Genomic DNA, 15,349 nt, shown 5'->3' with positions numbered 1-15,349 from the left:
TTGCCATGTGTGCGGCATGGTTGAGGTGTGAGCTGGTATGTATCTCACCACTAGTATTAAAGTAAATCCTTTCCTCGAAATGTCCGTCTCCCTGGACACAGTTCCTATAACTGAAGTCTGGAGGAGGGGCATAGAGGGAGGAGCCAGTTCACACCCATTGAAAAGTCTTGAGAGTGCCCATGGCTCCTGCGGAACCGTCTATACCCAATGGTCAATAAGTGGACCCCAGCATCCTCTACGGACTAGGAGAAAAGGATTTACCGGTAGTTATTAAAATCCTGTTTTAGCTGTATTTCTCTACAGTTCTGTGCTACACCTCATAAATAAGCAGTAATAATAATAATAATAATAATAAAAATAATAAGACATATATGGCACAATTTGCCTATAATTATGCTTCCCATAATTTTAAGGATATAACTGCTCAGCACTTTTTTTGCCTGCTTATGGCCCCCATAGTGTGTGACTTAAAGGCCGGAGAGCAATGCAACAAAGCAGTGAGAAAGGCAAGTCAGATGCTTGGTTACATAGCGAGAGGAATCAGTAGCAGGGAAAAAGAAGTAATAATGCCACTGTATAGGTCATTGGTACGGCCTCATCTGGAATACTGTGTCCAGTTCTGGAGACCATATCTCCAGAATGTTATAAATACATTAAAGAATGTACAAAGAAGGGCAACTAAAATGGTGCATGGCCTACATCACAAAACTTACTCGGAAAGGCTAAAAGATCTTAACATGTATAGTTTGGAGGAGAGAAGGGAAAGGGGGTACATGATAGAAACTTTCAAATATACCAAGGGTTTTAACAAAATTCAGGAGGGAAACATTCTTCAAAGGAAGAGAAGTATTAGAACTCAAGGACATACACTGAAACTGGAGGGAGGCAGGTTCAGGGGAAATTTAAGGAAAAATTACTTCACAGAAAGGGTAGTGGATAAGTGGAGTAGCCTCCCATCAGAGGTAGTAGAGGCTAAGACTGTAGAGCAATTTAAACTAGAGATGAGTGGTACCTAACTTCACTACCTGAGCCCAGATCCGAGTCCGGTTCGGGTTTTCCCGCCTGACTCGGAAACCAGAATGAGGCAAAATGTCATCATCTCGCTGTCAGATTCTCGCAGGGTTTGGATCCCATATAACGAGCCGCGCGTCGCCGCCATTTTCACTCCGGCATTGGAGAGTGTAGAGAGAGGATGTGTCTCCGTCCTCAGTGTCCTGCATCAGTTCAGTGGTAGTGTCTTGTGCTGCATCAGTCCAGTCACAGTGGTTGTGTCCTCTGCTGCCATATGTCCAGTGCTGCTGTATAAGTCCAGTCCAGTGGTGGTGTCTTGTGCTGCATCAGTCCAGTGGTGGTGTCTTGTGCTGCATCAGTCCAGTCACAGTGGTGGTGTCCTCTGCTGCCATATGTCCAGTGCTGCTGTATAAGTCCAGTCCAGTGGTGCTGTGTTGTGCTGCATCAGTTCAGTGGTGGTGTATTGTGCTGCATCAGTCCAGTCACAGTGGTGGTGTCCTCTGCTGCCATATGTCCAGTGCTGCTGTATAAGACTCCACTGATCATACAGAATGAGAGAAGTGATACTCTGCAGGTGTCACATACAGATAGTAGGAATATGTATCTGCAGTATAATTACACTGATCATACAGAATGAGAGAGGTTATACTGTGCAGGTGTCACATACAGATAGCAGGAACGTGTATCTGCGGTATAATTACACTGATCATACAGAATGAGAGAAGTGACACTGTGTAGCTGTCACATATAAATAGTAGGAACATGTATCTGCAGTATAATTACACTGATCATACAGAATGAGAGAAGTGATACTGTGCAGGTGTCATATACAGATAGTAGGAACATGTATCTGCAGTATAATTACACTGATCATACAGAATGAGAGAGGTTATACTGTGCAGGTGTCACATACAGATAGCATGAACGTGTATCTGCGGTATAATTACACTGATCATACAGAATGAGAGAAGTGATACTGTGCAACTGTCACATATAGATAGTAGGAATGTGTATCTGCAGTATAATTACACTGATCATACAGAATAAAAGAAGTGATACTGTGCAGGTGTCACATACAGATAGTAGGAACGTGTATTTGCAGTATAATTACACTGATCATACAGAATGAGAGAAGTGATACTGTGCAGCTGTCACATATAAATAGTAGGAATGTGTATCTGCAGTATAATTACACTGATCATACAGAATGAGAGAAGTGATTCTGAGGAAGCCGCCGATACTAGTCCTAGGTGGGGAAATGCGTCAATCCGACTGAGAGCATACCAGCCGGCAGCAGATTTGGTCCTCCTATGTTGAGGAAGTCAGCAGAATCCCAGCACTTTATCTTTATAATGATGCGCTGACGGAGTGGCACACCAACGGGAGCGGTGCAAGCGGGTCACTGCCACCTTGACACGAGCTGCAGACAATCACCGCACTACTTGGGGAGACCCATTCCCATATTATCATTGTCACCAGTCTAATTTCCTCAGTATATGACCGCGATAAAAGGAACTGTTACCAGCGGCCAGGAAGGACTATATCAATTTGTAACCTTTTTCTGCTGATTATATAGACAAACAACATTTATACTGACAAGTGACAAAGCATTCAGTGGTCTAACTCAATAAGTGATCCTTCATTTGGGACTTTTTTCTACTTGCCAGCCGGTGATATAATATACATATTTTAAGTGTATTTTTTTATACATTGTAACATTGTTTTTATTTTTATGTAATATGTATGTATTATACCAATTATTAAATTGTTTAAATACCAGCGCTTTTTTTCTCCACAAGTGGAGACTTTGTGTATATTTCTATTCAAGTGGGGCGAGTATACCCACTAAAAAGCAGACGGTATTTAAATTACCGACTAGTGCTAGGTCAAATAAACTTTTGATTTCTCATACTAATTGGATACCCTTCTAAGAGTGAATCCCTATAAGACACTGTCAGCCTTTTATAACAATGACTAAATTCACAATTAATAATAATAATAATAATAATAATAATAACAACAACAACAACAACAACAACTGTAAATCCAACTATCGCCCAACTGGATTCTCCATCCATGATAATTTAATGGTCATTTGGATTGGCAGTTACACATATGTTGGGTTCACACATGCTGTGACGTGGACTCATTGGGGTATATTTACTAAGCTCCCGATTTTGACCTAGATGGTGTTTTTTCTTCAAAGTGTCATCTCGGTCATTTACTAAACACAAATCTCGGCAGTGATGAGGGCATTCGTATTTTTTTGGAAGTCAACGAAAAAAAATACGAATGAATACACCATCGGTCAAATACGCCTGTTATTTGCTTGAACTCGGTAATTTACCAAGAGTTCGTATTTGTATTTTTAACCGTGAAAGGTCCATTACGTTCGTGTTCAAGATAGAATCGTAAAAAAATACGACGAAAAAATAGACCTGCTTTTGAAAAGCGTGTTTACATGTGTTGCACCCTCACCAAAAATTACACATATAATTGTGATACTTTAAAAGGTCAATAAGTACAAGATTAACATCTCACCCTCAGAAATGGTAGAACGAAAGATTATCCACAACATTTTTATGTTTAAACCACAAATATGTTTATTAAAGTGTGAAAGTGTGTACATTGCAAACGTCAACAGACAGTGTTAACCCCACTTATGCATCTGTCATCTGCAGAGGCTGGCTTTATTTTTTTCGTGTAGCCTTGGGGGCTTCAGAGGTGGGGCCAGGGACATGAGCTCTTGATCTGCTTGACCACCTTATTGGGGAGGTCACTGGGGTATTTATTGGAGTTGTAGTTCCTGAGCTAGTGCTCGCTTGTTGGGAGTGTAAAGCACTTATGTTGTGGCTTAAGTTAGTGAGTGTAGCATTTAATTGGTTATTGGAGGCCGTGTTATTGTCTATAATTCTACCCAGACTTTCTGTAAGGCTATTGTTCCTTTCAAGGAGATGCAGGTAGTTTTGGTGTTGCCTCATTTGTTTATACAGAATTCGCTGTAAAGTGGTCATCATGGTGCTGTTTTCTGCCCGCATTTGCTCCAGACAAGTCGCCACACGACTGGTTTCCAAATGTTCTCTGCTGAGATTTCGACTTATGCGTGGCATGTAATGTGGCAGACTTGCCAGCAGCTGATTTTGTCTTTGGAGACACTCTGAATTGAGCCTCTGGTGGTTTGCCCAGTTGGCCCAAAATGTCTGCTCTTCAGTTTGAGCCAGTGGTGTACTTGGGCTCATTATTGGTTGCGGACTTGTTTGTTGTGGAGGCGGGGCCACAGGTACCGTGCTAGGTTGCGTTGTCTGTAATGGGCGGAGATCCAGAACAAACGTGGCATCAGTTTGCAGTGTCTGCTGGTCCGTGGGCATGCTGTCATCATCTGTGTGTGGTATAAGAATACAACATTGTAGTAATATGCAACATGTATTTTAAACTTCTATCATATTGCATTGCATTTATTATTCTGTTTGTCAAAAAAAAAAAACACATATGTTTGTAACAAAAGCCACAACAAATATTTTTCATAACGGAAGCCCCTATTTTGTTTTAGGTTCGTGGTTTTGCTTGATTTAAAAACATTAGACAATCAGGAATAGACACAAAAACAATCATGTACAAACCCTGTTGAAGTAAGATGAGGCAGAAAACACAACATGAATGACATAGTAGACCAACAATTTTTCTTTTTTTGTAAGGTCGCAGGAGCAGGGACTTCTTTCCTCATGTTCCTTTTCTTTAATTATTTTTCTTATAATCAATACTCCCTTTGATGGCACCTAACACCGGCTTTTCTAAACCTGTCCTATTTTGTCCTGTAGTATAAGTGTGCTTTTCAAGGTTTGCAGATTTAATTATGTACTGTGTTATGGGCGCTGCGGATCCCTTGTGCCGCCATATAAATCAAGGAAAATATTAATAATAAGATTAAAACCCAATAAGCAATGATACTCATGTGCTGAAGCTTGCCCAGCAGATTATGGTGTGCACTTTAATAAGCATTATATTACTGTATACCTCAAGTGTGCACTCATGTAGTTTTGTTGCTTTAGTGAGGAGGTGTTCAGCCCTTTACATTAATGTTTGTTTTATTATTTTAAAAAATTATACTGACGCTGCATTACTGTGTGTTTGTTTCGTTGACATAATTATCAGAAGTACACTGTGTTTGTAAGTGTTCAGATGTGTTATTTTATGGACTCACCAGCCAGATGAGGGGATTCTGCTTCCCGTGGTGGGGAAGGTGCTAGTAAATCTGATGGTGGCCTTGAGGACACAGTAGAGATGCGTCTGTGAGGGGGAGATGCAGATGTGGCCCTCGGGAGATCTGGGCGTGGTCTTTTCGTCGCCACGTGTTTGCGGCTGGATGTTGGTTGTCCTGTGCGCATTTGCGGACTAAGGTGTGGCCTGGATGGGACTATGGAAAAACACAATACATTAGTGTATTTTCAAAAATATTTTTTAGCAAAAATAAACCATAAAGGATACTTTACCTGTAGTAGCAGCAGCATCCTCCTGTGCAACATTTGTCCTGCTACTACGGGCTGCTCTTCTTTGTGACACTGAAAAATATTTATCATTATGGTATGTATTTTTGCCAAAACATTTACAACATGATAATCAACATTAGCCATGTAGCCATTAGGAAAATCAAAACCATACCTGTGTTTAGAAAATTGATATTAAAAATGGTCCGCCATATATTGTCGTCAGCAAGTACAGATATAATATACATCTAAAAATACAACAACATGACCACACCTGCTTACTTTAACAAAAAAACCTATGCTTACTACAACATAGATGTTTGCCACAAACAAGGAATGTGCAGTAAAACACTACATAACAAATGCTATATTCAAATACCACATATGCTTACAACTTATACATACAGTAGAACTTACAAAAATCAGCTGCAGCCAATATACCATCTGATACTGAAAACAAAAAAACCATGCTAAGCACATTCAACATAAATGGATAAAGGTAATGGTTACAACTAGGAACACAACATTTTACACACATCACTACTTCAACAATTTGTACCAGACAACGTAAGCCAATATTAATAGATTTAAACATTAAACTATCAAACTTGGAACATACAAATTGCAAAAATTACAGTATGGTCTGAGCCCCATATGGCACACATAATCTTTCCTTTTACATAACGTAAATGATGGCGAAAAACCCAAAAAAAATAAAATAAAAAATAAAACACACAAACATTTCATATGTCATAATACATATCCCTCACACACAAACACATTAAAACAACACATCCTCAATGCAACAAATATGCCAAACACTAAAAACAGTTTTGCCCACATTAAAACACATTTTTAAAACAATTACACTGATAAGAAGAAACAAAACAATACTCACCATCCTGCCTGGGCCAATCAGAATCTCTGACATGAGTGGCACGGACAACTTCGTGTGGAATAATGCGACGCATGGGCTCCTCCCACTCAGCATATGTGGCAATGAAAGGATGGCCACCCCCAGTTTGTCGGGCTGACTTTGCCTCCTTGGCCATCTTTGCCTTTACCCTGCGCTTTATGTCATAAAATCGCTTTCGGCAAGTGTCCTCAGTCCGCCTCACCACACCCTCGCAGTTCACTGCCGAAACTACTTGACCCCACAGCACAGCCTTTCTGCGAGATGTTACCTTGGAGGCCTGAGGGCCAAACAGGTGCCGATGATGACGCATTAACTCATTCACCAATGCCACATTTTCTGCGTGACTAAATTTTACATTTCTGCCTGTCTTCGTAGTGGTGCGTGGCTGCGGAGCGCCATCAGCATCACTCTCACTCTCACTGGAGGCCGCAGCAGCAACCTCACCCTCCTCCTCTGCCTCACTAACCTCCTCCCTCTCACTCACCTCCTCCACCTCACTCACCTCCTCCACCTCACTCACCTCCTCCCTCTCACTCACCTCCTCCACCTCACTCACCTCCTCCACCTCACTCACCTCCTCCCTCTCACTCACCTCCTCCACCACACTCACCTCTGACTGGGACATAATCAGGACAAACAACAAATAACACTGAGAAAAAAAATCAGTAAACACACTCCTCCACTACCACTACACACCACACACCAAACACACACACACACACACACACACACACACACACACACACACACAATGACAATAGACGCAAAATAAAAAACAAATACAAAAAACTAGACAGACTTTTAAATAACTACACAACAAGTATGACAAGACTATTTACACACACAGTACAGCACTCAACAATCGCAAAGAACCTCCTCCAAACCGCCAAAAACTCCAAACAACTCACCAACTCCTAACACACCTTCCTCTCACCTCTCCACTAACTAAACCCACGAGGTGCGGCCGGTTTGGGGCGGATTTATAGTAATGAGCACAGACACTCCTCCATCACGAAACAAACCAATCACGGACGAGTGACAAAAACGAAACTTAGAAAAAAAACGCGGCCGGGAAAGGATAAACACTGCCGTAACAGAAAAATGACGCAGTCAGAAAAAAAACGCACAACACGGCCGCAAATATACAAAATCGCCTGCATTCTACCTTAGAAAAACACGAATGACATCGACATCGGAAAACACGAAAATGTCAAATACGACAGCTTAGTAAATGAGTCGTAATCCATTCAAAAAGTTGCACTTTTACACATTCGATGTCATTCGTGTTTGAACTTTAAGCTCATTCTGAAAAATACGAATTTTAGTAAATATACCCCATTGTGTCTAGGCAAATTAAGTCTAGTGACAATGTGACTTTGTATTGCCTTGGCTAACGAATAAGGGAGTCAATATTTATTATTACATTATTATTATTATAAATCAGTTATGTAGTGTTACTTGTCACACAAAATAGAATTATGTGGGCCATACATCTTCGGGCCAATTCCTCATTGCCGATTTGTCGGTGGGATGATAAAATACAACATGTTCTAAATCCACAATTCACCGTATCCAATAATCTTTGGATCAGAGTCCGCAAATTGAGGATTTCCAACATTTTTGTGTTTGCTGCTTCCCCGACACAGGCATCGGAAGAATTGTGAATTGGCCTGATACTCTCCCGATGTATAGGAACCTGTACTTGGATTTCAAAAGTTTGGTGAGGGTTTTTCTTTTAGTTTCCTAATAAAGCACCAGCAAACCCATCGTGGACCCACAGCAAGAATCTGTAGGGATGAAAGCTTGAATTACAGATAGTGTTGTTATTTCATTACTAGGTGATTCATCGCGCCCTACGGGCGCTCTTCACACCGTCGTAAGGGGCTACGCCCCTTTAACCCTTGCACACCCTTGTGGCGTGCAATGTTTTTATTATGTTACGTGTGTAAGCGGCACTGGTACAGGGGGGCGTTGCGTCACTGGTACAGGGGGCGTAACGTGTGTAAGCGTCAGTGGTACAGGGGGCATTACGTGTGTAAGCATCACTGGTACAGGGGGCGTTACGTGTGTAAGCGTCACTGGTGCAGGGAGCGTTACGTGTGTAAGCGTCACTGGTACAGGGGGCGTTACGTGTGTAAGCGGCACTGGTACAGGGGGCGTTACGTGTGTAAGCGTCAGTGGTACAGGGGGCGTTACGTGTGTAAGCGTCAGTGGTACAGGGGGCGCGCTGCGCGCTGTGATTAGGCTGGTTACCTGGTGTGGCTCAGTGGCAGGGGACGGAGCGTACGGGTTGTCCCTCGCGTTCTTTCGCTGTCCCGTTGGCGGCAGCGTCTCCCTGTGTGAGTGGTGGGCTAGCAGGAGGCAGGCATTCCAGTGGCAGCTGCACGGACTGCCAATCACAGCGCGTCCTGGCGGCGTCTGGCCAATGGCGGGCGGAGTGTGCCGGGGGGGGGGGGGGGGCTCGACGGAGACTCGACAAATGGCTGGCAGAGGGGGGCCGCATCGGAGTCTTAACCAATGGCTTGCGGAGGGGGGGGTGGACCGCATCAGGGTCGGAACCAATGGCCGGCAAGGGGGGGCGGAGCCTTAAGCTGGTGCTGCTGTCTCTCGGGAGGGGGGGCGGAGCCGCGACGGCGGCCACGCTGATATAACCTGCGGTCAGTTATGTATCCTGCTCACATATATTAGGGCAGATTTCCTATGGCTATCTCCTATATATTAGCCCACATCTCTATGGCTTGACTTAGCAAATGAGGCACAAAGTCACGGATCTGGGCTAATATATAGGAGATGGGGGGGGGGGGAGATGTATGTACAGCAGGTATATATATATATGTGTGTGTGGGGGGGTAGATGTGTGTACAGTAGGTATATATATGTGTGTGGGGGGTAGATGTGTGTACAGCAGGTATATATATGTGTGTGGGGGGGTAGATGTGTGTACAGCAGGTGTGTATATATATATATATATATATATATATATAGATATATATGTGTGGGGGGGGGGGTAGATGTGTGTACAGCAGGTATATATATGTGTGTGGGGGGTGGGTGTGTGTACAGCAGGTATATATATGTGTGTGTGTAGGGGGGTAGGTGTGTGTACAGCAGGTGTGTATATATATGTGTGTGTGTGTACAGCAGGTATATATATATATATATATGTGTGTGGGGGGGTGTACAGCAGGTATATATATATGTGTGTGGGGGTAGATGTGTGTACAGCAGGTATATATATATATATGTGTGGGGGGGTGTACAGCAGGTGTATATATATGTGTGTGGGGGGGGGTAGGTGTGTGTACAGCAGATAGATATATGGTGTGTGTGTGTGTGTGTGTGTGTGTGTGTGTGTGTGTGTACAGCAGGTATATGTATATATATATATATATATATATGTGTGTGTGGGGTGTGTGTGCGTGTACAGCAGGTATATATATGTGTGTGGGGGGGTTGTGTGGGGGGTAGGTGTGTGTACAGCAGGTATATATATATGTGTGTGTGTGTGTGTGGGGTGGGTGTGTGTACAGCAGGTATATACTGTATGTGTGTATGGAGGGAGTACATAGGGCATGTACAGGTATATACACATAGTGTGGGCTGGGGAGGGGAGAAGGTGCTGCAGCTGCTGTGTACTGCACTGGGTCACTTGCTTGTCTCCGTCTTCCGGCGGCGGCTCCCCGCTCTCATCCTACCCGGCGGCTTCGTCCTCCGCTGCCGCCGTCTCACAGTGACTGGTCGAGCCTCTCGCAGCCGCGGCCTGTTACCCGTCCTCCTCCTCCAGGCAATCACACAGTTGCCAGCTGACTGCCGCCACGGCCTGCCGACCGGCTCTCCACTGCCGCCGCCTCACAGTGACTGGTCGAGCGTCTCGCAGCCGCGGCCGTTACCCGTCCTCCTCCACCAGGCAATCACACAGTGGCCGGTTGTCTGCTTTTTCCTCCTATTCCTCCTATATCTTAGGCCAAATCTGTGACTCCGCCCAGCATTGTGACTCCGCCCAGCGTTAGCAAATGAAGCACAAAGTCACAGATCTGGGCTAATATATAGGAGATTATGTGAGCCAAAAATATATAAGTGAATGCGCACAAGATATTAACCGACTGCTGTTTTGATACAAATTAATGATTATAACAATAAGACCATGACAGGCATTAATTCTGTCAATTACTCCACATAAAATTAAATGTAAACTCCACATAGATTATGCTTTGGTTAGTATAATGCTCCTTCAGACAGAAAAGGCTTAATTGCATGCACCTGTATGGATTAAAACAATTAGAAAAAAGTTCTCCTTCAGCTGAAATGATTCATGCACATATATAGTAGTGATGAGCGGGTTCGGTTCCTCGGAAACCGAACCCCCCCGAACTTCACCCATTTTACACGGGTCCGAGGCATACTCGGATTCTCCCGTATGGCTCGGTTAACCCGAGCGCGCCCGAACGTCATCATCCCGCTGTCGGATTCTCGCGAGATTCGTATTCTATATAAGCAGCCGCGCGTCGCCGCCATTTTCACTCGTGCATTAGAAATGTTAGGGAGAGGACGTGGCTGGCGTCCTCTCCGTTTATTAATGTTGATGCAAATATTTGTGCTTATTGCTTAATTGTGGGGACTGGGGAGCAGCTGTATTATATAGGAGGAGTACAGTGCAGAGTTTTGCTGACAGTGACCACCAGTATACGTTGTCTGCCTGAAAAACACTCCATATCTGTGCTCAGTGTGCTGCATATATCTGTGCTCACACTGCTTTATTGTGGGGACTGGGGACCACCAGTATATTATATAGGAGGAGTACAGTGCAGAGTTTTGCTGACAGTGACCACCAGTATACGTTGTCTGCCTGAAAAACACTCCATATCTGTGCTCAGTGTGCTGCATATATCTGTGCTCACACTGCTTTATTGTGGGGACTGGGGACCAGCAGTATTATATAGGAGGAGTACAGTGCAGAGTTTTGCTGACAGTGACCACCAGTATATGTTGTCTGCCTGAAAAACACTCCATATCTGTGCTCAGTGTGCTGCATATATCTGTGTTCACACTGCTTTATTGTGGGGACTGGGGACCAGCAGTATTATATAGGAGGAGTACAGTGCAGAGTTTTGCTGACAGTGACCACCAGTATATATAGCAGTACGGTACGGAAGGCCACTGCTCTACCTACCTCTGTGTCGTCAAGTATACTATCCATCTAGATTCTATACCTGTGGTGCATTTTAGTTTTGCAGTTTGCTGACAGTGACCACCAGTATATATAGCAGTACAGTACGGAAGGCCACTGCTCTACCTACCTCTGTGTCGTCAAGTATACTATCCATCTAGATTCTATACCTGTGGTGCATTTTAGTTTTGCAGTTTGCTGATAGTGACCACCAGTATATATAGCAGTACGGTACGGAAGGCCACTGCTCTACCTACCTCTGTGTCGTCAAGTATACTATCCATCTAGATTCTATACCTGTGGTGCATTTTAGTTTTGCAGTTTGCTGACAGTGACCACCAGTATATATAGCAGTACGGTACGGAAGGCCACTGCGCTACCTACCTCTGTGTCGTCAAGTATACTATCCATCCATACCTGTGGTGCATTTCAGTTTTGCACAGTATATAGTAGGCCATTGCTATTGATACTGGCATATAATTCCACACATTAAAAAATGGAGAACAAAAATGTGGAGGGTAAAATAGGGAAAGATCAAGATCCACATCCACCTCGTGCTGAAGCTGCTACCATTAGTCATGGCCGAGACGATGAAATGCCATCAACGTCGTCTGCCAAGGCCGATGCCCAATGTCATAGTAGAGAGCATGTAAAATCCAAAACACTAAAGTTCAGTAAAATGACCCAAAAATCTAAATTAAAAGCGTCTGAGGAGAAGCGTAAACTTGCCAATATGCCATTTACGACACGGAGTGGCAAGGAACGGCTGAGGCCCTGGTAGTGATGAGCGGGTTCGGTTCCTCGGAAACCGAACCCCCCCGAACTTCACCCATTTTACACGGGTCCGAGGCATACTCGGATTCTCCCGTATGGCTCAGTTAACCCGAGCGCGCCCGAACCAAGCAGACTGGCTGTTAGTTGTGTGGATAATGAATCACAAGAAAGAAGCTTAATTGCATGCACTTGTATGGATTAGAGCAATTACTTGGAAATGATTAAACCGCCATCTTTGTGGGCGGAGAAACGCGTCAGGTGACTCATTTCCAAGTGAACCGCAAGTGGAACGCAAATTCCGGAAGCCTGAACCCGGAAGTAGCAGCACGCGACACACGCAGGCGTTTCCACTCTCCCACAGCCGCTGCGGCTGTGCATGAATCCGTGGACACAGCTACGAGTCCCCCATCCCCTGCATCTGATACCAGGATTCCAGCTACTGTGGACCAGGCAGGAGGAATCACCAGGAGGACACATGGGTTTTGCACATTCCAGGAGCGCTCCTGATACTAATGGATGGGTGAAGTATTAACAACACCCATTACACGAACAGCACCCTTTCCTAAGTGGCTTGTTTGAAAATTATCACCTGTGATTTATTCTCTGCACAATTAAACAGTCAGCTTGTTTGGAGCCAATATATATAAATTACCTATATGTGTGCATGAAATTAGACCTATTCAGCTGAAGGAGAACTATCTTATAATTGCTCTAATCCATACAAGTGCATGCAATTAAGCTTCTTTCTTGTGATTCATTATCCACACAACTAACAGCCAGTCTGCTTGGAACAAATACTAATCCTGCCTATATATGTGCATGAATCACTTCAGCTGAAGGATAACTTTTTGCTAATTGTTTTAATCCATATAGGTGCATGCAATTAAGCCTTTTCTGTCTGAAGGAGCATTATACTAACCGAAGCATAATCTGTGTGGAGTTTACATTTAATTTTATGTGGAGTAATTGACAGAATTAATGCCTTTCATGGTCTTATGCTAATAATTTTGTCTTACTGTTTGCATTTTAAGATTTTAATTATTATTTTGAAATAAATCATTAATTTGTATCAAAACAGCAGTCGGTTAATATCTTGTGCGCCTTCACTTATATATTTTTGGCTCACATTTTCATGTTGGGTGGATTTCCAGGTCCACATTGTGAAGGCAGCCAAGTTTAGGTTGTCCTCTCTATATCTAGAGGTTACATTTTTTAATCTAGCGCCATACACATTGGTTTTGTTGTATTTCATTATTAACAGTTTCTTATATATTGCAGCATATTTCATTGCACTGTACAATTGGAAACAACAGTGATAGAACAAAACTAGTAATAACAGACAGACATAGAGGTAGGAAGGCCCCGCTTGCAAGCTTACAATGTACAGGGAAATAGGTATTGATACACAAGGATAGGTGCTATCTATTGCATAATGGTCCAGCCACATTGCAAAGGTTCTTGGTGTGCTTTTTGATATAGTCACACAGCAATTTTTGCCTGGGGTTAGGAGGATGTGAAAGTCAGAAAGACAAAATATGTGAGGTTATGTGTGGACTCTACAGAGGGGATGTAATAAGGAAAGCTTATGAATATTATGTTGGCGGTATCTGAATTTGACAAGCTTACTTGAAGCGGTGAGTTTTCAAGGAACGCTTGAAGGTTTGGAGACTTAAGAGTGTTGTTGTGTGTGTGGGGGGGGGAGGGGGGGGGGTATTCCATAGAGTGGGTGCAGCCCTAAGTCCTGTAATCGTGAATGGGAGTGAGTAATGTGTGGATGAGAGACACAAATCTTGTCAGAGTGGAGAGGAAAGGTTGGGAGATATTTTGAGATAAGCAAAGAGATGTATGTTGGTGTAATTTGGTTAAGAGGAGCAAAGAGGAGGTGGAATTAGAGAAGTGAACACTGGAAGAGTGATTAGATAGGTAGGATGAGAACCAAGAAAGGGCTGTGTCCTGAAGATGTAAGGATTGTAGTGTTTATATGATAAGAGAGCGGTCAACATTGTTAAAAGAAGCAGAGAATAAGAAGTGACTTATTGCCTTTATCAGTGACCAGATCATTAACTACTTTAGTCAGTGCTGTCTCTGTTGAGTGTTGGGAACGAAAGCCTGACTGAAGTGAGTCCAATAATTTGTGCAAGTTAAGAAAGTGTTTGAGGCGAGTGTTGGCAATTCTCTCAAGTAGTTTGAAGTGGCATGGAAGCTGAGAGATGGGACTGTGTAGAGAGAGTTAGGGTCACAATTTTGTTCTTGCAGAATGGGAGTAATCACAGAGAGAGAGATTACAGATTTTAGTTAAGGTTGACACGGGAGACAGAGTTTTTCTGATTTGTGAGGGTATAGGATCAAGAGGAGATATAGTAGAGTAGGAGGATGAAAAGAGTGTTTACACTTCAGCTTCATTTGTGGGATCAAGTGAAGAGAAGGTCCCAGAGGGTTCAGGTAGGGATTTGAGCAGGTCACTGGCTAAGGAAAAGCATACCATTGCATTTCAGATCTTATCAATCTTGTCCTTGAAGTAGGACGCAAGATCTTGTGCATTGATAATGGCTGATGGGTTGGGTTAGGTAGAGTTAAAATGTTTTTTAAATGTATTAAAAAGTCACTTAGGGTTAGAAGCTTGTGCAAAGATGAGAGATCCGAAATATGTTTGTTTGCCAGTGTCCAGGGTTTTATGATAGGAGTGGTAGATAGTCTTATATGTGAGGAAGTTGCTTGGAGTACGAGATTTACGCCACTGACATTTAACTTTACTTAAGAGTTTTTGTAGGTGTCTTGTTCATTTAGAGTTCTACGGTTGACATCTAGGCCTACGTAGAGTGTGATGAGTAGTTGGAGCCACTTCATCAAGGTCTTTTTCTAAAGACTGGTTCAGGTGTGATATAGCCGTCTCAGGAGAAGTGAATGCAGAAATAGGGGAAAGCAGTTGTTGGAGTGAGGTGGAAAGTTCTTGAAAATGAATAGTGTTAATATTTATGCAGGTTTGAGGAGGTTTGG

General features: G+C 43.3%; 1 protein-coding gene across 1 annotated transcript in view; it reads left to right on the top strand.

The window, feature by feature from the left end:
- OPN1SW (opsin 1, short wave sensitive) overlaps positions 1 to 15,349 on the top strand; it is a 73,830-nt gene that overhangs the window by 15,497 nt on the left and 42,984 nt on the right. The gene's annotated exons all lie outside the window — the stretch shown is intronic.

The sequence above is a fragment of the Pseudophryne corroboree genome, chromosome 6 (assembly GCF_028390025.1).
Source record: "Pseudophryne corroboree isolate aPseCor3 chromosome 6, aPseCor3.hap2, whole genome shotgun sequence".
Classification (NCBI taxonomy): Eukaryota; Metazoa; Chordata; class Amphibia; order Anura; family Myobatrachidae; genus Pseudophryne; species Pseudophryne corroboree.
This window is presented reverse-complemented; position numbering and strand designations above follow the sequence as displayed.